Source organism: Octodon degus, unplaced genomic scaffold (genome assembly GCF_000260255.1).
Source record: "Octodon degus isolate 3935 unplaced genomic scaffold, OctDeg1.0 scaffold00112, whole genome shotgun sequence".
NCBI lineage: Eukaryota > Metazoa > Chordata > Mammalia > Rodentia > Octodontidae > Octodon > Octodon degus.
Window position 1 is genome coordinate 3,902,222 of NW_004524688.1, and position 7,951 is coordinate 3,910,172.

General features: G+C 46.0%; 1 protein-coding gene and 1 pseudogene across 2 annotated transcripts in view; one reads left to right on the top strand and one right to left on the bottom strand.

Annotated features, from left to right (window-relative positions):
- Agpat4 (1-acylglycerol-3-phosphate O-acyltransferase 4) overlaps positions 1–7,951 on the top strand; it is a 127,889-nt gene that overhangs the window by 10,562 nt on the left and 109,376 nt on the right. The window lies entirely within an intron of this gene.
- LOC101586287 overlaps positions 6,423–7,951 on the bottom strand; it is a 16,115-nt pseudogene continuing 14,586 nt past the window's right edge.

A 7,951-nucleotide genomic window follows, 5' to 3' on the forward strand; every position in this document is an offset into this window, starting at 1 on the left:
GGGCTGGCTGGCATGTGGTGCTGGGGGACTGAACCGTGGTCTCTGTGCTTTGCTAAGCTTGTTCTAAGTAGGTGCTTTATAGACCACTGAGCCATCTCACCAGCCCCAGGTGAAATCTTAAGAATGGTTTTAATATGCCTTTTTAAAAAAATAATGTGTTTTAGTACAGGGTCTACAGGTCTCACTACATAGATCGGACTCGTGATTCTCCTGTTTTCAGCCTCCCAATGCTGGGATTACAGGCGCGCACCACCATGGCCAGTCTTAATCACCATCTCAGCACACCTTGGGGGTGGGGCTTCCACGGCAGACCAGGGATCGAACCCCAGCCTCTGCACTCTGCCTAAGCACATGCTTTTGTCCACTGAGCTATCTGCCCAGCCTTAATATGCATTTTTTTAATGGCCAGGAATGTTAAATATTGTTATCATAGTTATTGGCCATTTGCACTTTTTCTAAGAAGTGTCTGTTCCTTGCACTTGCCTATTTTTTTTTATTGAGTCATTTATATGGGGTGATCTAATTTTTCTGAGTCCTTTGTATATTCTGGATAGTAGTCTTCTGTCTCAGGAATGCACATCTCTGCCTTAATTACTGCGCTGGGTTCCTCCTGATGGATGACATGAGGCTTTCACTGGCCTCATTTCCAGCTCAGCGGAGGAGCCTGCACTGAGAGGTGCCACGTCCTGGAGAGAAGATGGGTCCGAGAGCTTGGGGAACAGCTTTGCCTGTCACCTGGCCTCCCACCCAGGCTTTCCCAGGGTGAGATTCCTTGAGAGCAGCCTTGGTCGGTGTCCTCACTGTTGACATTTGGGGCCAAGCGACCCTTGGCTGTGGGGCTGTCCTGTGCAGGGCAGCGTGTTCAGCAGGCGTCCAGGCAAGGATTAGATGCCATTGTAGTGAGATGCATAGCAGTTCTCCCACTCCTAGGTGTGATAGTGATAAGTAATGTCTCAGAAATAGTCAGTTTCTTCTCAACGGAACAGAATTGGCCACAGTTGAGAAATGGAAGTCCCCACATACAGCTCCTGTTCTCAGAAACCCCACTGGGTTCCTTTCTGATGCAATGCAAACCCATTTCTCAGGTACAGCCTCAGCCTGCAAAGACCGGGCTCCCCACTAGAGTAACAGTTTGTTAACATTTTTAACTATTTTATTTTTTAATTTTTTTGCAGAACCAGGGATTGAACTCAGGCCCTTGCGCTTGCCAGGGAAGTGCTTATTCTACTGAGCTATCTCCCCGGCCCCTGTTTTTAACTACTTTAAATAGGAAATCAAAAATAATAAACTGAATGAACAGCAGATGCATAACCATATAGTACTGAAACAGTACTTCTGGTAAATATTGTGACTGGGTTAATGGGTGAGATGCTGGGACCTGGACACGGCTAGTAATCAGATTAGTCAGGGGAGCTAGACCCTGCCCCTGCCTGGCAGCGCCCACTGAGCAGGCTCCCTCCTCCCGTGGAACACATAAACAGATCCAAAGAAAATTCAGAGCTGCTGCTTGTGTTGCTCCTACCTCTGCGCTCTCTGCTGAGTCAATTCCCTACGTCCTAAGCAGCCACCAGAGCCAGTGTGCCCACACGCAGGCCCCGCCAGCTGCTTGCTAGCCTCCCAGCACTGCCCCCACCCTACTGTATCCCAGACCTTTTCCTCTTTCCTCTTCTTTCTGTGTAGAGTCCTTCTTGTTAGGATTTATCAGCAGCTGCACAGAAGCAGAAATAAAAGGGTGGAGGAGCCTATTAACTGAAGGCACAGAGATGGTTGAGGGCAGGGAGATGGGAGGATCTTCTGACCTGAGACAGGGGGGGATGAAACGTTAAGGACTTCTGCTAGGGGCGGAGCTTGAGGGGCAGGTTCAGCGACACCCAAGGAGTTGATTGGAGGCTCCCTTGTGTGGGCTGGGAAGGTAAAGGGAAGCTGTATCCTTCCCCAGTGGAGAAGGGGGAAGTGGGCCTTGGGCAGATAAGACCCTGTTTTGGGGATTCAGCCAGGTTGGATCAGGGCCGTGATAATTTAGCGGTTTGTACTCAGGTCGGAACCTGTCACTTCGTGCATTGGAGGTGAAGTTGATGACCTTGCAGGACCAGCCTCTGCCCTTTCAGCTTAGGGCTGCAGCTCCCCAGGCCTGGCGGATATTGGAGTTCCACGACTGCTGTGTTTTTGTCTTTTAATCTTTCTATCTTTCTTGTTCCAGGACCTCAAGCATAGACATGAGTGTGTGTGTGTGTGTGTGTGTGTGTGTGGGTCCTCTTATTCCCATTTCTGTTCAAGTCCTGCGGGATTAAGTTAGGGTTCGATTTTCTTACCATTCTTTCCTACAGTTCAGTCCGACCCTCATTTCCCAGGGTGGGGCTTCCATGAGTATTTGAGGAGGAATTCCAGGTATGCAAGGAGAAGGGGGCTGAGGAGAAGGGGACATTTCCAGAGGTGTTGTCTACCCAGCACTCTCCCAGCTCCACTGAAGCCGGGATTGCTTCCAGGCACAAGCTGCCAAGTTAGATGATGTTGTTTTTGTTAAAGAAGAGACTAAATCTCTTGCTTCTGTCTTTACAGTGGTGTAAAGCTCATTACCCAGCTGTTCCAGTCCCAAATGTTTAAAATACCCAGAGAATGGGAAGCCCTTCCCAGGGCAACCCCTACACAGAATGGGAGCAAGAAATAGGAGTGGTTCACTGTCAGACTCAGGAACTCAGAATGGGGAGGGGAAAGGCAGAGTGTGTAGCAGGATGCTCACCTGTAGATCAGACAGAGCCAACAGCTTACATTTTATACAGATCCTTCTCAGATGATGTGTGCTTACTTTCTGGCAATTACTAGATTTGAGTAGCTCCCTGCTGGGTGAGTTTAGTGTCCCACTGACTCTAAGCAGCTTTATGTGAAAGGGAACTGTGTAGCCCATCAGGATCACATCCTGTGAAGCTTTGCTGTCCAAATGTTTTGTTTTGCTTTGTTTTGAGACAAGGTCCAGCCATGTGGTTGAGGCAGGCCTTGAACACACTATGTAGCCCAGGCTGGCTTTGAACTCACAGGTCATCCTCTTTCCTCAGCCTCCTGAGTGCTGGGATTAACAGGCATGCACCAGCACACCTGGGTACTCTCATAGTTCTTGGTAGGTTTTGGAAAAGGAGCCCCATGTTCTCATTTTGATCAGGTCCAAAAAACCATTCATCCAATCCTGCACTGAGTCTCTAAAGTTGATAAATTTTTCATCTGTGCTGGTCAGCGTGGACTGCCTATAGTCCTCCCGACTCTGGATTGCTCTGCAAAAGCAGAACTGCCAAGCAGGGTGCTGCATACTCAGCACTAGAGGCAGCGAGGGTTACCTTAATGCCGCCCCAACATCAAGGGCTGATCCCTTGCTGTTACATCTTCACGCATGCACAGATACATTGTGGGGCATTGTGACGACTGAAGAACATCCTCTATATTTGAACATTGCTAAAAGGGCAGATTTTGAGTATTTGACCCCAGTGCTAACCCCCAGCCATCTCACCACAAGTGATAGATATCTGAGATGCTGGATGTTAGATAGATTCAGGATATTGTTTCATGATATAACATATCATAAAACATCGTGTTGTGGGCCATAAATATATACAGCATTTATTTGCCAATCAGAAATAATATTTCTGAAAATTTGTGCCAAAGTAGATCCTAAATCCTTTAGACAGCCATATGATTAAATTTTCAAATGAATTTTACCAAAACTTAGCGTGTAGAATGGGTCTCTGTGAACAGGGTTTCGCACGGGCTGGGGAAGTAATTGTCATTTCACAATACATAAATGTGCCAAAGTCCAAGCCTGATGTCTCATCAAGTAAGAGAACTGTTGTCCCCAAAGACCATGAGAGATGAATAATTTTATGTGTCAACATTTTTTCTTCTCCAAAATTCCTTTCTGCACTTTGCCTGTCTTAGTGATTTAAGACATGAATAAAAATGTACATTGCAAGATTTCCCAAAAAGGGCCAAGTATTTATTCAGAGAAGATGACTTTTAAAAAATTCCCCAAATGGCAGCTGGCTACTTTCAGATACGTGGAGAATCAGCTAATCCTGTCTGCAGGAAATTGTTTTCAAGTAGGAAAGGACAGAACAATGTGAAAGTGGAGCTCTCCTCTTTTGAATTATTTCTGTTTTCTGTCCAAGACAAGTCACTCTTTAAGGAACCGAATAAATTTATAGTTTTATCTCTGACCCTGCATTCTCCAGCTTTGAGATCTCATAGGTAGGTTGAGAAAACATCCCAAGGCTTGGGGCAAATAAAATTTCCTGTTTTCAAAAGCTAAAAAGGAGCTGAGGACGTGGCTTAGTGGCCGAGCTCTTGCACTGCATACATAAGGCCCTGAAAAGCTGAGAAATGTATATGCTTTATTTTAGGATGCAAGGTTGTCCCAAGTGTTACTGGAGCCAGCTTGCATATACCAGAATACTAAGTCATCAGGAGTTAACCTGTCTTATGTGTTACTATTATTAGGTCTTTTGAGAAAATGTCCGAAAGGATGTTACTTTTGTGTAAAAAGTAGACTGCACTGAAACCCCCTGTATAAACGATGGTGAAGTCAGGGTTGAGAGGCCAGCTGGGTTTGTAGTGAGGCTGTGTTTATTTTCACTGAAAGACAGAGATAGACCTAACCTGTTACTCCCCACCCTCAGTGTGCCCTGAGGGTGGGGCTGGTTGCTGCATGTGGCTTCAGGATTGAACCTCAGCCCCCAGAACCTGCCTAAGCTTGCCTAAGCAGGAGCTTTAGACCGCTGAGCTACCTTGCCAGTCCTGACCTAACCTGTTTCTATTTCACTTCTCTGTACTATTCTTTCTTGTCCACATTCTCTTAAATTTCCATGAGAAACAAAAAAACTGACCTCTCATCTCCAAAGATTCCCTCATGCCTTTTTTTTTTTTTTTTGGAGGAGTTGAAATTTTAACATTTTAACATTTCTTTTTTCCTATTTGTTCATTTAACCTTTTAACAGTTTTAGTGAAATAATTAAAATTTTATAAAATCCATTTTAAGTGCATAGTGCAATGAGTTTTGGTAAATTATGTGTTACATTTCTATTTTGTACGGACCAGTGATTGGTTCCTTGTATGAGAGGCATAATCAAAATATAAGTCAGTGTTTAAATTTTTTACAATTGTCACTGTCAAAGACACGTTGCTATTAAGTCTCCTTTTAATTACTTCACTTTGTTTTGTTTTTTTTTTCTTTCTTTCTTTCGCGGTGCCAGGGCTTGAACTCAGGACCCCACACTTGCCAGGCAAGTGCTTATTCTACTAGGCTGTCTCCCCAGCCCACTTCCCTTCACTTTGTTTTTTTTTTTAATTTTATTTATGTGTGTGTGTGTGTGTGTGTGTGGCCAGCTCAGCCCACCAGGGGGCGGGGCTGGCTGGCATGTGGTGCTGGTGGATTGAACCATGGTCCCTGTGCTTTGCTAAGCTTGTTCTAAGTAGGTGCTTTAGACCACTGAGCCATCTCACCAGCCCTCCCTTCACTTTGAACACACTCTCCCCATCATTCTGGCCACTTTTTGAAGCAGCTTTCATGAATATCTTCAGCTGCGCTGCTGCGGCTGCGGCTGCCTTGATATCCAGACTCAACTCAAAATGTTTGTCTCTCACGGTCATTTTTACTTGGGGGGAGAGCCAGAAGTTGCACAGTACCAGAGCCAGTGCGTGAAAAGTAGATGAAGACATCGTCTAATGTTTTTTGATTTTGAATCAATTTAGAACATTAGGGCAGTCACTAAAGACAGCCATGAAATAAGACTTCCAGGACTTATTCACAAAGTGGCAAGAATGGTAGGATAAATATTTGCAGAGTAAGGGATTATTTTGAGGGGATCAGCACCAATGGGTCTTGCACTTTAGTACTTTTTTTTTTTTTTTTTTTTAATTTTTATGTATTTGGTATTGGGTCTCTGCTACACAGCTCGGACTCGTAGTGATCCTCCTGTTTTCAGCCTCCCCAGCGCTCAGATTATAGGTGTCCACCACGGACTTCGTGGCCTGCTCAGTGCACCCAGGAGCAGGGCCGGTGGGCGTGTGGTGATGGGGATCAAACCCTGGTCCCTGTGCTTGCCTAAGCAGGCACCTAGTCCACTGAGCTATCTCACTGGCTGTACGTTTTTATTTTTTAAAGTAAACATTCACTATATTATTATTATATTTTAAGTCACATCTCAGTAGCTTTGAGCAGTCTTCCATGGTGTAGCTACCCTGCATTTCGTTCATCCATCTAGTGAGGCGTATTCGGAACTCTTCAGTGTTCATCTAGTTTTCCTCCCACTTTCCCTCCATCCCCAGTGTTCTGTTCAGGAACAAGTGTGTTCATACTAAAGGCTTTGAAGAAGCACCAGGACAGCTGCCCCGGCTCACACTGGCTAAGGTCGCTGGTTGTGAGCAAGTGCAGCAACTGGTTAGAATTCAGCGTTGCAGGCTGACTTTTGCGAATAAGGAAAGTGCTCCACATCTAAACCTGAAGAAGGGGCCGGGGAGATGGCTCAGTGGAATAAGGGTTTCCCTGGCAAGCATAAGGGTCTGAGTTCAATCCCTGGTTGCGCCAAAAACAAAACAAAAACAAACCCTGAAGAAATGGGAGCATCAGTCTCACCGGCGAGTTTGTCTCCTAGTCACTCAGTGCTGCCTTCGATGACTGCTCTTCCTTGCTCTCAATCATTTATCTCCCCACGAAATCTTTCCTTTGGTGTCCGCTTGTGTGGGCTGCCGAGAGCCAGGCGAGCCACCAGACACCGTCAGGAGGCTTGCTCAGCTCAGCTCTGGCTGGCCACCCCCTGGAAGTGGGTTCCGGTGCAGGTTCTCCAGCGCAGCTGAGCCCTGAGGCCACAGCCTCCTGGAACGCGGAACACGGGAGCCTGCTCCATCAACTAAGGACCTGCATCTCTCCCGTATCTGTGGGTACTGCTGCTGGTAACAAGCATCAGAGGACTATTTCTTCTCAGGGTTTCAAAGCAGCCTTCTGTGAATGGCAAAAAGTCTTTGGCTCACCACAGATCTTCTGACTCTGCACAAAGCCTCATTACTCTCAGTGGCAGCAGTGGCTGTACAGACGCGTGCCATTGGTTGACGGCTCACAGCTCTTTGAGACTGTCAGGTGTTACTCAGTTCTTTTTTTTTTTTTTAAGAAATCTGTGCCTTTATCAGAATGGTGTTAGCCTTTATATATACCAATTTTGATAATCTGGTCCTGTAGTACTGGTCCTGCAGTCTTGTCTTTACTTTATACTTAAAACATGAAGCAAGGTGAGCACCAGCAGCCATCGGTTAATCCAAGACACTGGCTTCTTAGTTCCAAAGCACTTGCAAAGAAAACCGCTGGTGGGGGCAAGGAGGGGAGGAAAATGGAAGCAATCATACTGTAACTAGAATCCTGTAAGTGTGGGCGACGAGGCTCATGAGGCTGTGGTTTACATTTATCCTTTACTTGGTCACTTTCATTTCCTCAGATACCCTTTTTTGGTACCGGGGATGGGACTGAGGACCCTGCGCTTGCTAGGTAAGCGCTTATGCCGCTGAGCTATATCCCTGGCCCCCCTACTTTTTCTTTGACCTACTTCCCTCAAAGTGTAGAAAATATGAACTATAAACTCTTGCTCTTGTACTACACACTTTGAAGTGTACAATTCAAGCATTATAGAACTATCTGCCTATTGATGAATCCCATCTAATTTTGGATAATTCAATAACGTACGTGATAACTCAGCAGACTAAGCGCCTGCTTGGGCAAGTGCAGGGACCAGGGTTCGAACCCTAGTCCCGCATGCCATGCTCCCCCCCACCCCCCACCCATGCGTTGAGCTGGCAACTGAGTCCTGGTATGTTGGCACATGCCTGTAATCCCAGCTCTGGGGAGGCTGAAAACAGGAGGATTACTATGAGTTCGATCTGTATAGTGAGACCCTGTACCACATAGATTAAAAAAAAAAAA